The sequence below is a fragment of the Dermacentor albipictus genome, chromosome 4 (genome assembly GCF_038994185.2).
Source record: "Dermacentor albipictus isolate Rhodes 1998 colony chromosome 4, USDA_Dalb.pri_finalv2, whole genome shotgun sequence".
In the NCBI taxonomy this organism is placed as follows: domain Eukaryota; kingdom Metazoa; phylum Arthropoda; class Arachnida; order Ixodida; family Ixodidae; genus Dermacentor; species Dermacentor albipictus.
Window position 1 is genome coordinate 66657984 of NC_091824.1, and position 15909 is coordinate 66673892.

General features: G+C 47.5%; 1 protein-coding gene across 5 annotated transcripts in view; it reads right to left on the minus strand.

Annotated features, from left to right (window-relative positions):
- Window positions 1-15909, minus strand: part of LOC135897612 (probable cytochrome P450 49a1) — a 189783-nt gene that overhangs the window by 22519 nt on the left and 151355 nt on the right. The window lies entirely within an intron of this gene.

Below are 15909 nucleotides of genomic sequence, written 5' to 3' on the forward strand. Positions count from 1 at the left end.
CTTCATCTTCTTGGCGCTGGCGACTGGAGACTTCTCTTCAGCAAGGGTGGGCCCCTATTCCAAGGCTCCACTGAGTCGCGCTGCATCGCTCGCGTGCTGCACTAGGGCCCTTTGGGCCGTGAGCTCGCTGCTGGTGAGCCGACTCTCCCATTGCTCCGCACTCGGGTGTTCGTGTTTGTGGAATGCTTTGTTGCGTTCGCACTCCCAGGTGATGTGGTAAAGTGTAGGTTTGGCACCGCACCAAGGGCAGGTGGCCCTGTATTGTGTCGGAAACATCTTATTGAGCACGTGTAAGTTGGGGAAGGAGTTTGTCTGTAGTCTGCGCCAGCTGGTCGCTTCCTCCTTTGAGAGGTCTTTGTGTGGTGGCGGATATCTAATTCTAGTTCCTCTATGTAAGTTCAGGGTCTCTGCGTATCCCCCCTCGCAAGCCTGTAGGTGGGTCTCCGGGGCATTCGACCACCCAGCTCGGAACGCTTCACCTCGAGCTAGGCTGTCTGCCCTTTCGTTCCCCACTATGCCTACGTGACCCGGGATCCAGATTAGTTTGTGTCGGGGCTTTTCCTTCTCGGCGAAGGTGGCTCCGCTGAGTATTCTGAGGGCAGTTTTGCTGATTCTGCCTCTCGTGTAGTTTCTGCACACCTCTTTTGAGTCCGTCAGTATGTTGAGAGATCGGCCTGTTCTATAACCTTCCGCTGCCGCCAGCGCTACGGCAATCTCCTCGGCCTCCGCTGTGCCAGCGACCTTTGCTGTGGCATACGTGATGGGGTTTCCTTCCCTATTAACCACTACCGTCGCGGCTACGCGTTCTCTTCCGTGTGGATATACGGCGGCGTCCGTGTATACTGTATTGTCTAGCTGGGCTAGCGTTCTCTCAACATATTCGGCCCTAGCTTTTCGCCTGTTTTCGTGTAAGTTGGGATCCATATTTTTTAGCAGTGGTCCCACATTAATGGTTTTTCTGAGGTGGTCCGGTACGTCCGCGTATCTGTCTGCCAGTCCGCTCGTATCCCGACCCAATCTCCTTAGGAGCGCTCGTCCCGTAGGGTTGCCTCTGAGTCTCGCGGTTTGCGTACCCAGCAGAGCCTCGGCGAGCTCGCTGAAGGTGTTGCTGATGCTCAGCTGGAGCAACTTCTCGTTCGGCGTGTTTCTCGGTAGACACAGAGCCGTCTTGTACGCCTTCCTGAGGATGGTGTCTGCTTGCTCTCTTTCTGCCTTGGTCGTCACGTGGTACGGCAGCGAGTACGTGACTCGGCTTACAATTAGGCTGTTTACTAGCTTCAGAGTGTCTTCTTCTTTCATTCCGTATCTCTTTTGGGACACCCTATTGATCATGCGGCCCACCTGTTCCGCCGCCTTGCTCAGCAGGCTAATGGTGTGGCTGCACTTCCGGCTGCCTTGTAGCCACATGCCCAAGATCCTAATCATGTTCTTCTCCGGGATGTTGTGTCCCTCGAGGGTCACCTCCAGTGTCGCTTGCGTTGGGTGCTTGCCGACCCTGAGGAGCTCCGACTTCTCCGTGGAGCATCGCAGTCCCCTTTCTCTGGTGTAGTTTTCCACGCAGGTCACCGCTTCCTGCAGTTTTTCTTGCTTCTCTCCGAGGGATCCTTGGGTGACCCAGATTGTGACGTCGTCGGCGTATATCGCGTGCTGGATGCCTCGGATCTCCTTAAGTTTTCTTGCCAGGCCAATCATACCTAGCGAACAATGTTGGTCCAACAGTTACTTTTGAAACTGGTTCCCTCAGAACTGCAGCGCGATGCTTTACCCATTAGACTATGGACCAGCCACTGGCCCTCACCATCAACATCACCATCATCATCAGCCTGGTTACGCCTACTGCAGGGCAAAGGCCTCTCCCATACTTCTCCTACTACCCCGGTCATGTACTTATTGTGGACATGTTGTCGCTGCAAACTTCTTAATCCAATCCGCCCACCTGACTTTCTTACGCGCCCTGCTGAGCTTCCCTTTCCTTGGAACCCAGTCTGTAACCCTTAACGACCATCGGTTATCGTCCCTTCTCATTACATGTCCTGCCCATGCCTATTTATTTTATAGATTACAACTAAGATGTCATTAACTTGCGTTTGTTCCCTCACCCAATCTGCTCTTTTATTATCTCTTAACGTTACACCAATCCTTCTTCTTTACATAGCTCGTTGCGTTGGCCTCAATTTGAGTAGACCCATTTTCGTAAGCATCCAGGTTTTTGCCCCGTAGGTGAGTACTAGCAAGATGCAGCTGTTGTACTTTTCCCTGGAGAGATAATGGCAACCTCCTGTTCATGATCTGAGAATGCCGGTCAAACGCACCCCGCCCCTATTTTATTCTTCTGATTATTTCAGTCTCATGATCCGGATCCGCGGTCACTACCTTGCCTAAGTAAATGTATTCCCTCACTACTTCCAGTGCCTCGCTACCTATCGTAAACTGCTGTTCTCTTCCGAGACGGTTAAATATTACTTTAGTTTTCTGCAGACTAATTTTTAGACCCACCCTTCTGCTTTGCCTCTCCAGGTCAGTGAGCATACAATTGGTCCACTGAGTTACTAAGCGCAAACGAGCCAACACACAGTCACCCTAGATACGGACAAATAGGCAGGAGACGTAACTCACACTGGGTGAAGTTCCGAAAGAATGTTAATCGCATTTAAATCTGCTAACGCTAAGGTATCATACGTCTGTAGATATGTTCTAACGGAAGTTAGAAACTACTAGAACCCACAACAATGCGTTAAGAACTTGACGCAATCAACATGTTTCAGCATACCATGCCCATGCCATTGATAAAGTTGTAGACCAAATGATGTTATCGCGTTGGTCTTTGAAGGTTTGTTGTTGTCATGCTAACGCGCGGACCCCACAAAAGCATAATCAAGGTGCGCCTCCTAATGCGAAGCGTGAAAGGGCGGAAAGAGTAAGTATGAAGCTGAAAGTCAATGAGGAATTATTTGGTTGGTTTAAGCAAAAATATTCAATCGTTGTCGATGAGTATCTAAGAGCGCTTTGGCTGCGCGCACGGGAGCGTCCCGGGCTAAACATCATATGATAACTGACCAACCCTCCCCGTACCAAAAAATGTGGGTAAGCGAAGCTTGTCCAGCGTGCACTTGACATTTGTAACGGTTAAGTAACCCAAAGGTAACGGTGGCAGATTGCTTCGGTCTCCCGATCCCTAAGCTCGAGATCTTCTCGTTGCTGTCAGATTGGCTAGGCTCGGTTGGCTCTATTGGCTGGATCGGTGCGCCGGCGGCGAGGCCTTTCGCGGGCGAGTTCTCGTTGGCGCTCTTCAAAGGCTGCGTGTTTCTTCGGGGAAAACACAACACGTGGGTGCTCTTACCGCTCTTCGAGACTGAACTGAGTGAAAATGAAGACGGCGCAGCGCGTGCGCAACCTTTTCTTGTCATTTCCCTCCTCGGCGGAAGCGAAAGGGCTCTGATTGGTTGCGCGTGTGGCGTGAGCGTGCGCCTATGCAGCTGGAATTCTTGCTAATGACTGACGTTCCGGAGCCAGCGCAGCTGTCAGCTCATCAAACCGTTGTTTCCCGCACCTTCTCTAATCTGGGACCAACTGGGTCCTTTGCGTGTCTACAACGTCACGGAAACTTGTGAGCCGACACCTGACATCTCTGTGCAAAGTATGCGCTCCCAGTCACAACCAAGGAATGTGTCTGGGCAGCGCATATGCGCCGTCCGTGCAACACGCAAGCGGGCCGAGACATATCCACACACCACCTTGTGCAACTTCCGTGTGAACGAGTGGTACCGCACGCACGCCGGTATTTCTAACGACGGGTAGAGTTTGAGCTGTCGCACCAGCAAGGTGAAGTTTGCTGCGGTTCCTTCTGGACACGGGTAGCCAGCGACCTTTCATTCATCAGGACGTCGCTCGATCACTTAATTGTGCAGTTCAAGGTGTGGAGCCCTAAATATATTCACCTTCGGGAAGACGCATCACCTTGCGACCCTTACATGTAACTGTTTGTCCGTCACACGCCGAAGTGGGCACAGTGCCAACGAGATCACTAATAGATACTAAGATACACTAAGATACCCTCGAAGTACCAGAAATCTCTGCGGTAACTAATTCACCAGCGGATGGCGTGATCATCACCATGATGAATAACATCGGTCGTGTTCGCACTAATTCAAGCCCTGAAGCAGCTACTTTCCGAAAAAAAAAACGAGATCAGCATTCTGATTTGCTCCAATATCTACTGGGACATTGTACTGGCCAGATATCTTGGTTATCGCCTCAAGTTACTGCAGTGGAAGCCCGTTTTGGATGAACGATCCAGGGAACCTTTGACTTCTCCCAAGGTTCAAGTGTCCAAAGCACGTCTCTGGTCTTTGGCATAGGAGTGCATCCCAGAGACTATGCACCATTGAAATTAGTTAATTTTTTTATCTTGCACCTGAATGCAGTTGGCATACGAGACATTACTGAGGAAGGTAACCAATACAAGTACAAAGCTCCCCTCGTCACGGAAGGGAACGGGCCAGCACCACACCTCCTTCATTGTTTACCAAGCTTCTACAGAAGCGTGCTCCTTTCCAGAGAACAAGCCATCACCATGCCTCAGAAGGACGGCAAGAAAAGTAGCAAGGACAAGGTGTGATCTTCGTGCCCCACAGGAGCACCGACCACCGCGGTTTAGAGCTTAGCGAGCCACAGGGCCGCGACAGCCGTCAGCCTCTAGCGCCGCTGCGCGTGAGCTCAGGCCGCAGGGCTACTGAGTGACGCATGCAAGAGCACAGTATTGCCCTGAGTTAACTGATACCCTTTATTGTATCCGGTGAGACGCAACACTGCACAAACTCCCGCACAAACCAAAGGGGTCATACACCAACGGCGATAAATAGCGAGGGGAGCCTATAGTACAGTGCTCACGGATTGAAATAGGACACGGAGCATTTAGTACAACCCTATATATGTGCAAAGTACGCGAGAGCGCCATGTCATGGCGCTAGGAATTTGGTCACCAAAGGTGACGAGGACTCCGATGTAAGTGTACGCGCCAGAATTACGTCGATGTGACACGAACTGCAGCCGGTTGAAGCTAAAGTATGCGCATTACTTAGCCCTAAATTGACGCGTTTCATTCCGTGAGCACTGTACATTGCTGCGAGAGTACAGGCTCAAGCTTAGGCACGCCGCTAGGAAAAGTTCAGGTGGCTATGCTACTTGCTCTCACGATAACCAATGCACCAACTCGCGAGAGCTCGGGCAGTCACCTCGGCTTAGACCTTCGATGAGTGCTGCTCGGCGTAGTACGACCTTGCGCGAGCAAGGTTGCCGATCATGAAACACCGTCTAACGCAGCCGCCACATACACGCCTAATCAACCCAGGTGCAATAGCGGCGTCACGAGGTATCCCAAAGGCAAGAAATGTTCACCTCCTACAAGGCTGTGCAAGCCTAACAGGCGAGGCTCAAGACCCTTGCCACCGACGGTTTTATGTACTCTGGAAGGTAGTTCGAGGACGTGTACAAGCATGGCAGTACGCAACTACGTAAAGAGGCATGTGTACAATCCCCACCATTCCGGAATGATACCCGGCGCACAATGCTCAACACCCAATCAAAGCTGAACACAAACGGAGACACACGTACTGCGCGAATGCTACGTCGAGCCTCAAGGGCGCCTGCGATGGAAGGCCACTTGACCCTTCATACTTCTTATTTGGCAAGCGTGCGACGTGTTTTTCTCGAGTTGAGTGCCACGCTACCGAAATCAACTTTAATTCAACATAAATCTACGATTTATTAACCTCGTAATCTGGTAACCTGAGTTACTAGGCAAGTAAATATCACTTGCGATTCGCTGGTGATATTGCCTTGCTTAGCGGCTCAGGGGTCCAATTTCAATGCATGCTGACTGACCTGGACAAGCAATGCAGAAGGGTGGGTCTAAAAATTAATCTGCAGAAAACTACATTAATGTTTAACTGTCTCAGGGGGGGGGGGAGAACAGCAGTTTACGATATAGGTAGCGAGGCACTGGAACTGGTAAGGGAATGCATCTACTTAGGGCAGGTAGTGACCGCGGATCCACATCATAAGACTAAAATAATCAGAAGAATAAGAATGGGCTGCAGTGCGTTTGGCAGGCATTCTCAGATCATGAACAGCAGGTTGTCATTATGCCCCAAGAGAAAAGTGTATAATAGCTGTGTCTTACCAGTACCACATACGGGGCAGAAACCTGGAGGCTTACGAAAAGGGTTCCACTCAAATTGAGGACGACGCAACGAGCTATGGAAAGAAGAATGATAGGTGTAACGTTAAGGGATAAGAAAAGAGCAGATTGGGTGAGGGAACAAACGCGAGTTAATGACATATTAGTTGAAATCAAGAAAAAAAAATGGGCATGGGCAGGACATGTAATGAGGAGGGAAGATAACCGATGGTCATTAAGGGTTACGGACTGGATTCCAAGAAAAGGCAAGCGTAGCAGGGGGTGGCAGAAAGTTAGGTGGGAGGATGAGATTAAGAAGTTTGCAGGGACAACATGGCCACAATTAGCGCATGACCTGGGTAGTTGGAGAAGTATGGGAGAGGCCTTTGCCCTGCAGTGGGTGTAGCCAGGCTGATGATAATGATGATGATGATGATGATATCTACGAGCTTCAATGGACAATCTCTAGTGGCGCTGGCGCAAGGAGTACTTGGTGCTTCTGCGCACTGCACACAAGGCGACAACGAAGCTGCCACCACGACTTCAAGTTAGAGAAGTCGTCCTGGTGCACTGGTGTACGACGACTATTTGCCGCCTATCCTGCGGAAGCTGGCCCGGCTGACGGAACTGGTTCCTTGTCGTGACAGCATCGCTCGAGCGTGCTGCCTGAAGTTGGCGTCCGGCTCCGTGATAAGGCGTCCTGTGCAAAAAGTACTTTCCTGAAGCCGGCAGCCTTTAGCAATCTTGTCGGCCGCGAAAGTGTGTTACAAATAAAAAAGAAGGAAGTGCGCCGAGCACGAGCAGCGGCCACGGCTGCTGCTCGCGCAGTTGCTGCCAGATGACGAACGAGTCAGGAATCCGAGTCCGGGTCTAATCCCTGTCATTGTTTGCTACTATTATGTGTTCCAAACAATATTCTTTCCTTGTGGTTTAGCGACTACTGTGTGGCGCTGCTACGAGACAGCGGGATGGAATCCCGGCCATGCGGCCGCATTTCGATGGGGGCGAAATGCAAAAACGCCCTTTTCACGTGTATTGTGGGCTGATTATCGATCCCCAGGTGTCCTTAATTTCCGATGTCCACCCCTTCGGCGCCCCTCATAATCATATCGTGGTTTTGCCATGAAAAACACCAGAATTCAGTTTAAATAAAGTATATATTTCTATTCGCGTAGAACCTGTGGGAATAACTATATATAAGGATTAGTTCAGCGCTCTTTGCGATATTTTTATGAACTTCCTTTCATGTTCTTGTGCTTAAATGCACGTCGTTTGCCGATCGATTATGTGCTCCAAACAACATTCTTTCCTGGTTAACAATAGACAAAGCCCAGACGAAGAGATCAGAAGGCTTGCTGCAACAGTGAGTAGCGTGTGCCTCACTATCTAGGCTCTTAAAGCTGGCCCCTGCTCAAAAACATACGATCCGCGCAGAACGCTGCGCTGATTACTCGGGTAGCCGAGTGATAGCAAGGCATTTCTGAGCGGACATAAAGCTTTTTTTATCAGCCAAGTGCCAAAAGATGAGGTCGGGAAGAGCGGCGCACATCTGAAAAACACCTACATGCAAATACAAGAGCGACCAAAGCTATCGGCTAATGTCCTGAATACCTGTGGAAACAGCGAAATAGCTTAGTGTTTATTTCAAACAGCGGCCTCTGGAAATACTGAGAAAGCCCATGCCCAATAAAACCATTTGTTTCAAAAGAGCTTAGGCAAAAACTCCGTAGAAGAGAATCCTCCCTTTACTCCTGCTGCGTTTTGTTGGGCATACTGAATTGAAGCTACATTTTCTTGCCTAACTTATACCGCGATTCCAGGTTCCTTGAAGTAGGAGAAACAGTATGAAAAAAACACCGTAACAATAACGAAAAAAAAAACGCGGCTGGTGGTTGACGGGTGGAGAAATTAATCGAAAGGACCGCTAACCATCGTTCGCTCCAATGAACCATCTGTTAGCGGTTGACAAGGAAGAACAAATTGCAATGCATTTTCATTTACTTGTGGCTGCCACTTGTTCGTATTCTGGTTATTTTCATTTCTTTTCCTTTGCTGCTGCTTTGTTTCTTTCCTGACATGCTTGTAAATTTGCGTTTGCTCTTATGTTGGTTGTATTATGTTTTATGTTGTCCACCGCGTTGGCGTTTAGTGGTCTGGTCAATATTTTTGAATGTTCATAACTTGAAGAATGAAAAAAAATTATTTATGGTTACTTTATGATTATGAGGCACGCCGTAGTGGAGGACTCCGGAAATTCCGACCACCTGGGGTTCTTTAACGTGCACTTAAATCTAAGTGCACGGGTGTTTTCGCAGTTCGTCCCCATAGAAATGCGGCCGCCGTGGCCGGGATTCGATCCCGCCACCTTGTGCTCAGCCGCCGAACACCATAGCCAGTGAGCAACCACGGCGGGTGTTGAAGAATCAGTGCACACAAACAGGACTAAGGGAAGACGACAACATGGGCGCTGACCGTCGGCTGGCGGTATTATTGAAGGAACCAGAAAAACATTCAGGTAAAAAGGCAAAGCAATGAAGTTAGCCAAAATAAATATAGGAAAAGAAAGCGGTGAGTTAGGGGGCACCAAATGAGGCAGAAGCTACGGCCGGCCAGCCACTATTACAAAAGGTATCACGTGTGCCACGATAAGACACTTGTGAACAACACAAATTAACAAATAAATAAATATAGGCAAGGATGAAAGATAAAAAGTTGGAGGAAGCTGAAGCTTTGACTTTAACAGTGGAACGCGTTAGTGTCATCGGGCCCCACTGACGCTGACACCAACACCGAATATTCTTTGACACAGGTTCCGATAGAAAACAATAGCGGGCCGATCGTGCGGCAGTGCTAGGCAGAGCAATGGCTCATACCCCTGCTAGCAAGGATAAAGGGGTTTGTGTTTGAGTTTCCGCGTAACATAATTATGTTTTCGTGTATATTCAAATTATTTGCCCGTATATTCAAATTACAGTCCGATGCTAACATGTCTGTCGGCTGTGTGTAAGTCGGACATTACGAACTTCCTGAAGAGTATTACTTTTAGAAATTCCATTAGTTTAGTAGCACCTCTGTGCTACGCAGAGGGCCTGCGTAGTTGTGGTTGGTGATGTTTCGTTTCTGATGGACAATGCCGCCGATGGCGGATGCCGACGCCGGATTTTCTGTGACACGGGACTCTTAACGCTGTCTCGTTAGAAACTCGCCATGACTTCTGCTAGAACACCCTATGCAGGTCGTGCACGCAGCAAGTACAACAAAGCTCTGCATCCGAAGTTCGCCTTCCGAGGTACGCTTCATTTCCTGGTAGCACCTTGAGGAGCCTTGCTGAACGTATCCTCTGCTATATTTCCAGGACAGCTAGACAACGACTTATCGAAAACGACACGCCGGAACAGCTGCCGTTTCACATTCATGATGTATAGCACGACATCAAGAAATCGGCAAGACGTGTTTTACATCGACACTGCCTTTTCTACCTTATACAAATTCCAGCCATATGCAGACGCGTAAATGGTGGTGATAAAACGAGACCAGTCTGCGACCCAAACACGTGAACCTCTTCGTGGCATGCAAGACGCATATCGTCTATGATTCCCTTACGGCCTATGGAAACAGCTGTCAAGGACAAACAGGAAAGTGTCAAAACGGTAGGTCGCGTGAATGTTCTTACTCGCTAGAGGGAAATACCGACAGCACCTTAGTCTTGCATTGTATAAAATGTAGGGGTGAACGTCTGTTTAACATAGGCATGCGTACTTCGCCAACACCGCGAACCGTGAGCGCGTGAGATTTCTGAAGCGTAGATCATTCACCAGAACGGTTCCCGCATGTGTTGATACGACATATTTTTTACTCCATGACAAGGAGATTCCATATTTTCACAACTAGCATCCCTTCTTATTTTTACGTGTATAATAAAATTATGTGCAGCCTGGTGCTCTGACAGGAATGCTTTCTATTTTTTTTATTGCCATGCTGAACGGGAAAAGCACGGCAAAAGTACATTAGGGGTAGCAGTCTTTAGGAACGGGCTTTCCACGATCGCCATAAAGCTCATATTAAAATTCGCGCATGCTTCACATTGCTTCAACACTATTGAGAGTCATTCAGGAAATGTGGTTTGAAACTCTTACACAATTATAATTCTTCCGATGATTTCGATGCTAATGATGGTGATGATGGTGAAGTACACTATCAATCAGGTGATAGAGAAATGTGCGGAATATAACCAACCCTCATGTATAGCTTTCATTGATTACGGGAAAACATTTCATTCTGTCAAAACCTCAGCAGTCATGGAGGCATTACGGAATCAGGGTGTAGACGAGCCGTATGTAAAAATACTGAAAGATATCTATAGCGGCTCCAGAGCAACCGTAGTCCTCTATAAAGAAAGCAACAAATGCCAATAAAGAAAGGCGTCACGCAGGGAGGTACGATCTCTCAAATGCTATTCACAGCGTGTTTACAGGAGGTATTAAGAGACCTGGATTGGGAAGAATTGGGGATAAAAGTTAATGGAGAATACCTTAGTAACTTGCGATTCCCTGATGATAATGCCTTGCTTAGTAACTTAGGGGACCAATCGCAATGTATGCTCACTGACATGGAGAGCCAAAGCAGAAGAGTTGGTCTAAAATTAATCTGCAGCAAACTAAAGTAATGTTTAACAGTTTCGGAAGAAAACAGCAATTTACAATAGGTAGCGAGGCACTGGAAGTGGTCTACTTAGGGCAGGTAGTGACGGAGGATCTGGATCATGAGACGGAAATAATCAGGAGAATAAGAATGGGCTGGTGTGCGTTTGGCAGGCATTCTCAGATCATGAACTGCAGATTGCCATTATCCAACAGAAGAAAATGTATAATAACTGTGTCTTACCAGTAGTCATCTACGGGGAAGAAACCTGGAGGCTTACGAAAAGGGTTCTACTCAAATTGAGGACGACGCAACGAGCTATGGAAAGAAGAATGATAGGTGTAACATTAAGGGATAAGAAAAGAGCAGATTGGCTGAGGGAACAAACACGAGGTAATGACATCTTAGTTGAAATCAAGAAAAAGAAATGGGCATGGGCAGGACATGTAATGAGGAGGGAAGATAACCGATGGTAATTAAGGGTTACGGACTGGATCCCAAGGGAAGGGAAGCGTAGCAGGGGGCGGCAGAACGTTAGGTGGGCGGATGAGATTAAGAAGTTTGCAGGGACGACACGGCCACAATTAATACATGACCGGGGTTGTTGGAGAAGTATGGGAGAGGCCTTTGCCCTGCAGTGGGCGTAACCAGGCTGGTGCTGATGATGATGGTGATGTAATTATTACATGGCGTGCTACCTGGTGTAATAATATGCGACTTTAATGCATATAGGGCGCACGTATATGGGGTACGCGGCGCGCCTCACATTATTGTATACATCTCTCGAAACTTTTTTTCTTCCTCATACCTTCTTTAACTGCATCGTACTACCACCTGTGCAACTGCTGCATAGCGTTCTACCGCATGTATTATGATGTAACTACAATGCAAAATGTGTGCGTATGGACGCTAGGCGGAGCGCTTGTCATGTCACGTGCTTCCTCTAAGGCTGGTACTGCATGCTAGCAAACGCTGGGGGGGGGAAAAAAAAAAAGGAAGAAGCTGGCGTGGCTCAGTGGTTGAGTAGCTGACTCCTACGCATAGGTAGTTTTCTTTTTCTCATTTCCGGTGGCAGCTGCTACACATACCGGCCACCGGCGACGGACTCCGCCTCCAACCGAAACGGCTATTAGAATGAATCGACAACCGCTTACGCTGTAGTAGACTGTGGTGAATGTGTGTTTTGCAGTGAAAACACAGTTCGGGAATGCCCATAAATGAGATTGGTTTTGGACTTCGCAAACGTTTTCCGACCTCAAACATAATACTGTCACGTAGTAGTGACGGTGAAGAAAGTAGCTAAACTGAATGACGAAGCTAGCGTTTAACTGGGTGAACCTGTGACTTCAAAAACAGGCTACACTCAAACAACAACATATAGCGGCGAACACAGTTGGCAATCGTCGAAATCTGATTCGCGGGTAAAGTGCGCCGGCTTTTATGCGTGTGTCATCGAAGGTTCCAGAGTAATCACTTGTGTCCTTTTGTCTTCCAGAAGATACTACACAATTCGCGTCGCTGATACGGTCAGATTAGACAAGCTTCGGTGACAATAGAGAACGGATAGAACCATCGATAACATTCGAGAAACTTCTGATGCATTCAGGCGCGTCCTACGCAGAGCGATAACGCTAAACATTTGTTAGTCGGTGAAAAGTTGTCCCGCAAAGAAAATAAAAAAAACTACACGCGTTATATAATCAAATGGACGTTTCGAGATCACAAGCTGAAAGTTAAGGAAACCCACGTATATTTATCTGAATGCCGTAAATGCCTAAATTAGGTCTGAATATCACCAAAGGAATGACTTTTGGTGATGTTAGGAGTTATGTTCTGGTAAAACACCTAATTAATTTGTGTAACATTAATTTGAGCGGCAACTATAGCTACAGGGAAAGAGCGATAAAAATTATTGCGGCTGAAACCTTAACAATATGTATCCAGAAATTTCCGAAAAATACACAATCGTTCGCTTTTCCATTGAGCCAATTGAAAGCAGAAAATTCATGAAAGTGTTCACCTATGGCGTCACAGGAAAGATCCATGGCCGTGGAATATTATAAAATAGGATTTGTCCTTGCGCTTAGTTTCACACTTGAGTTAAAAAAGATCACCTTCTTACCGACGCCGCCCCAGCTGCGGGGGCCGCCGTGGACCTTCTCCATCGGCGTCGCCGCCGCTGGGAGGCGGCTCTCAAAAGTTCGGAGTTGGGAGACCAGCTCTGGGCCGTCCGCCATTTTGAAGGTGCCGCCCGAGTCTAAAGACTTCGAGCCTTCACCTGAGGCGCCAGCACAACCAAAACTGCCGGACCATTCTTGTTAATAAAGTTGCTTCTTCTTCGATACAACGCTTGCTTCTTCAGGAAAACTTCAAAGGCGGTTACGCCACCATATGTGTTTGTGCGTGTGCGTGTGCGTGTGTGTGTGTGTGTGTGTGTGTGTGTTTGTGTGTGTGTGTGAAAACTCATTCAGACGATAGGCAATTAGCCCAAGTGATTTCAAGAAAATCGGCGATGATCGCTGGGATGACCGAACTCACAGAGTGGTTATTTACCATTCAAGAGCGTCCAAACTCGCTGTCCCATAAACAGATGGCGGTAAACCAGCAGAGGAAGGAAAGATTGCGCGCAAATATTGAACAATATTGAATATTGATCGGGCGTTAGTGCATTTCCCCCCTTCTAGATGTGGCCGCTGCGGCCAGTATTTGATCCAGTGACTTCGAACACAGCGGCGCAACATTATATATGGCCTCTAAGTCCCCGTGGTGGGTCACTGAACTCATGAAAGCCGCGTTTGGATTCGTGAAGTGCCCGTGATAACGTACTTAGCGTGCGAAGACCGATAACGACTAACGCTTTCTGCCCCTTTCTGGCGACGTGGACGGCACAGCGAGAAATTCTCTTGCATTTCATAAATAGCGACGTCTGCAAACTCTTCGAACGAGCAGTGGACTAACGCGGATGCAATCCTTTGTTGGCGTTCGGTGCGAAAGTTCTTGAAGTAGACATGGCCCTGCATGCTGTCTGCGCGTTGGCGGGCAAACTGAATGGGAGCCTCATTTTCTCGCCTCGTTTGTTGGCGCACTGTTGCGGTGCTTTTCTCAGTACATCTAAGAAGCCATTTTGCAATGAAACGGCTGATTTTTCAAAGGCAAAAGACTTCGATAAAGTGCCTCGAGTACCATTGTGCCGCCCGATGGACAATTTCTGGAAGCCCTGGCGTTTGGCAGGTAAGAATACATTAGGCTATCTTGTGTCACATTGGCCAAACTTTCTTCGCTCCTTTTTTTAGTCGATGTCCATTTGTCATTTTTGCAAGGAAAGCTCGTAATAGTTGTTGTGCACGCTGAGCGTATATGATGTATTATGGCTATAGTTATGCAACACGTTGCAATGTAAGATATTTCTTTTTCTTGACATTTAGGCAAATTTTCTCTCTGCTTGTACATGGATAAAATTTTGTGTGATTTTGGCAACACTTAACAAAGCGACACTGGTGAAAGAAAAATCTTGCGAAATATTTAGAAACTTCTTTTTTCATACAAGGGGTGTTCACGTTGCAGTTTTTTTCAGCATATAATTACGTGCCAGCGTTGCACTTGTGCTATAATACTTTGAATACCACTTATCAGCTTTGGGGTAAAAAAATAAGCATACTTCAGCAATTTCTCTGGCGCTCAACTTATTTCATGCAACAGAAGCAGGCTGTTATTGCTGATACCACCATCTTCTAAACACTTTAAGGAATATTTGATTTGTCCCCCAAACTAGGTTATTTCTACTGGAGGTGCTGGTCACATAGTGCCATAGGGAAAGTGAAAATATTCACAAGTTGGCTTACAAAGTTTACAAATAGGTTTGCAATAAAACGCGCGTTATATGTAGTAGGCGAGCACCTTCCGAGAGCATGAAGTAAAAGACCAGAAAATATTTTTCTACGCCAAGAAGTGTATGGTAATCAATTTTGCATTAAACATGAGCCAAGTAAGCAAATCCAAAGGATGGACAAGAAGCTACGGACTAGCAAGGCGGGGATCATTTTTAAAAGCTATTTGACGCGTCCAAGCGTTGAAGCACGACAGCATATAGCTACATCCACTTCCCGTGAAGACGACAAATTGGGGTGCAGGAAAAAGCCGGTCATCGCGTCCGGTTCATGTAAGCACTAACGGGTCAAAGTGTGTGAGCGTCGGTGCAAGTTCGGTCAAGCTGTGTGCAAGGGATAGGTTTACTCGTTCAATGAGATTTGCAAGATGCGTGAAGCGCGATTGGGTTGGGCTTGGTCAGCTCGACTTAACGACTTGACCTGCTCGCGCCAAGTCGATGTAAGCGAAACTTATGTTTGCGTAAATTGCCTGAAGCAATGCCATTTAAAGGCAATGGCAAGACGGTGCACTTTTTGGAACGGCATCGTGAAATCGATTACTCCTTGTCACGTGGTTGCTAAACAAGGTTAAATTGAGCATATGTACAAAATATACATAGATATCCTTTTTGCTTATTTATTGCTGTTGTGAGCCCCACATTTCTTTCAATAACAGTCGACTAGATATCGACAAATGTACTTGTTTATCGGGTGACCACGTTCCACCAACAAGTGTTATCTCTCAGCGCAGGACGCAGCTGCGTATACCGGAGGTTCCTCGAATGTTATCGACGGTTCTGTCTGCTGTCTGTTGTCATTGAACCTTGTGTAATCCGTATGCGCCACTGGAATTGTCTAGTACTTTCAGGAAGACACACGGGCACCAGTGATTACTGTGGAGCATTCGATGACTCTTACACATAACAGCCGACGCGCTTGACCCGCTGATCATATTTCGACAATCGCCAATTGTGTTCACCGCTGTCATTGCGCTTTTAGTGCAGCCTATTTTTGTGGGCACAGGTTCGCCCGATAAAACTTGGTTTCGCCACTCAAAGTTTTGCTGCTGTGTTGTTTACAGTCGCTAAAAAAATTAAATTATGGGGTTTTACGTGCCAAAACCACTTTCTGATTATGAGGCGCGCCGTAGTGGGGGACTCCTGAAATTTCGACCACCTGGGGTTCTTTAACGTGCACCTAAATCTAAGTACACGGGTGTTTTCG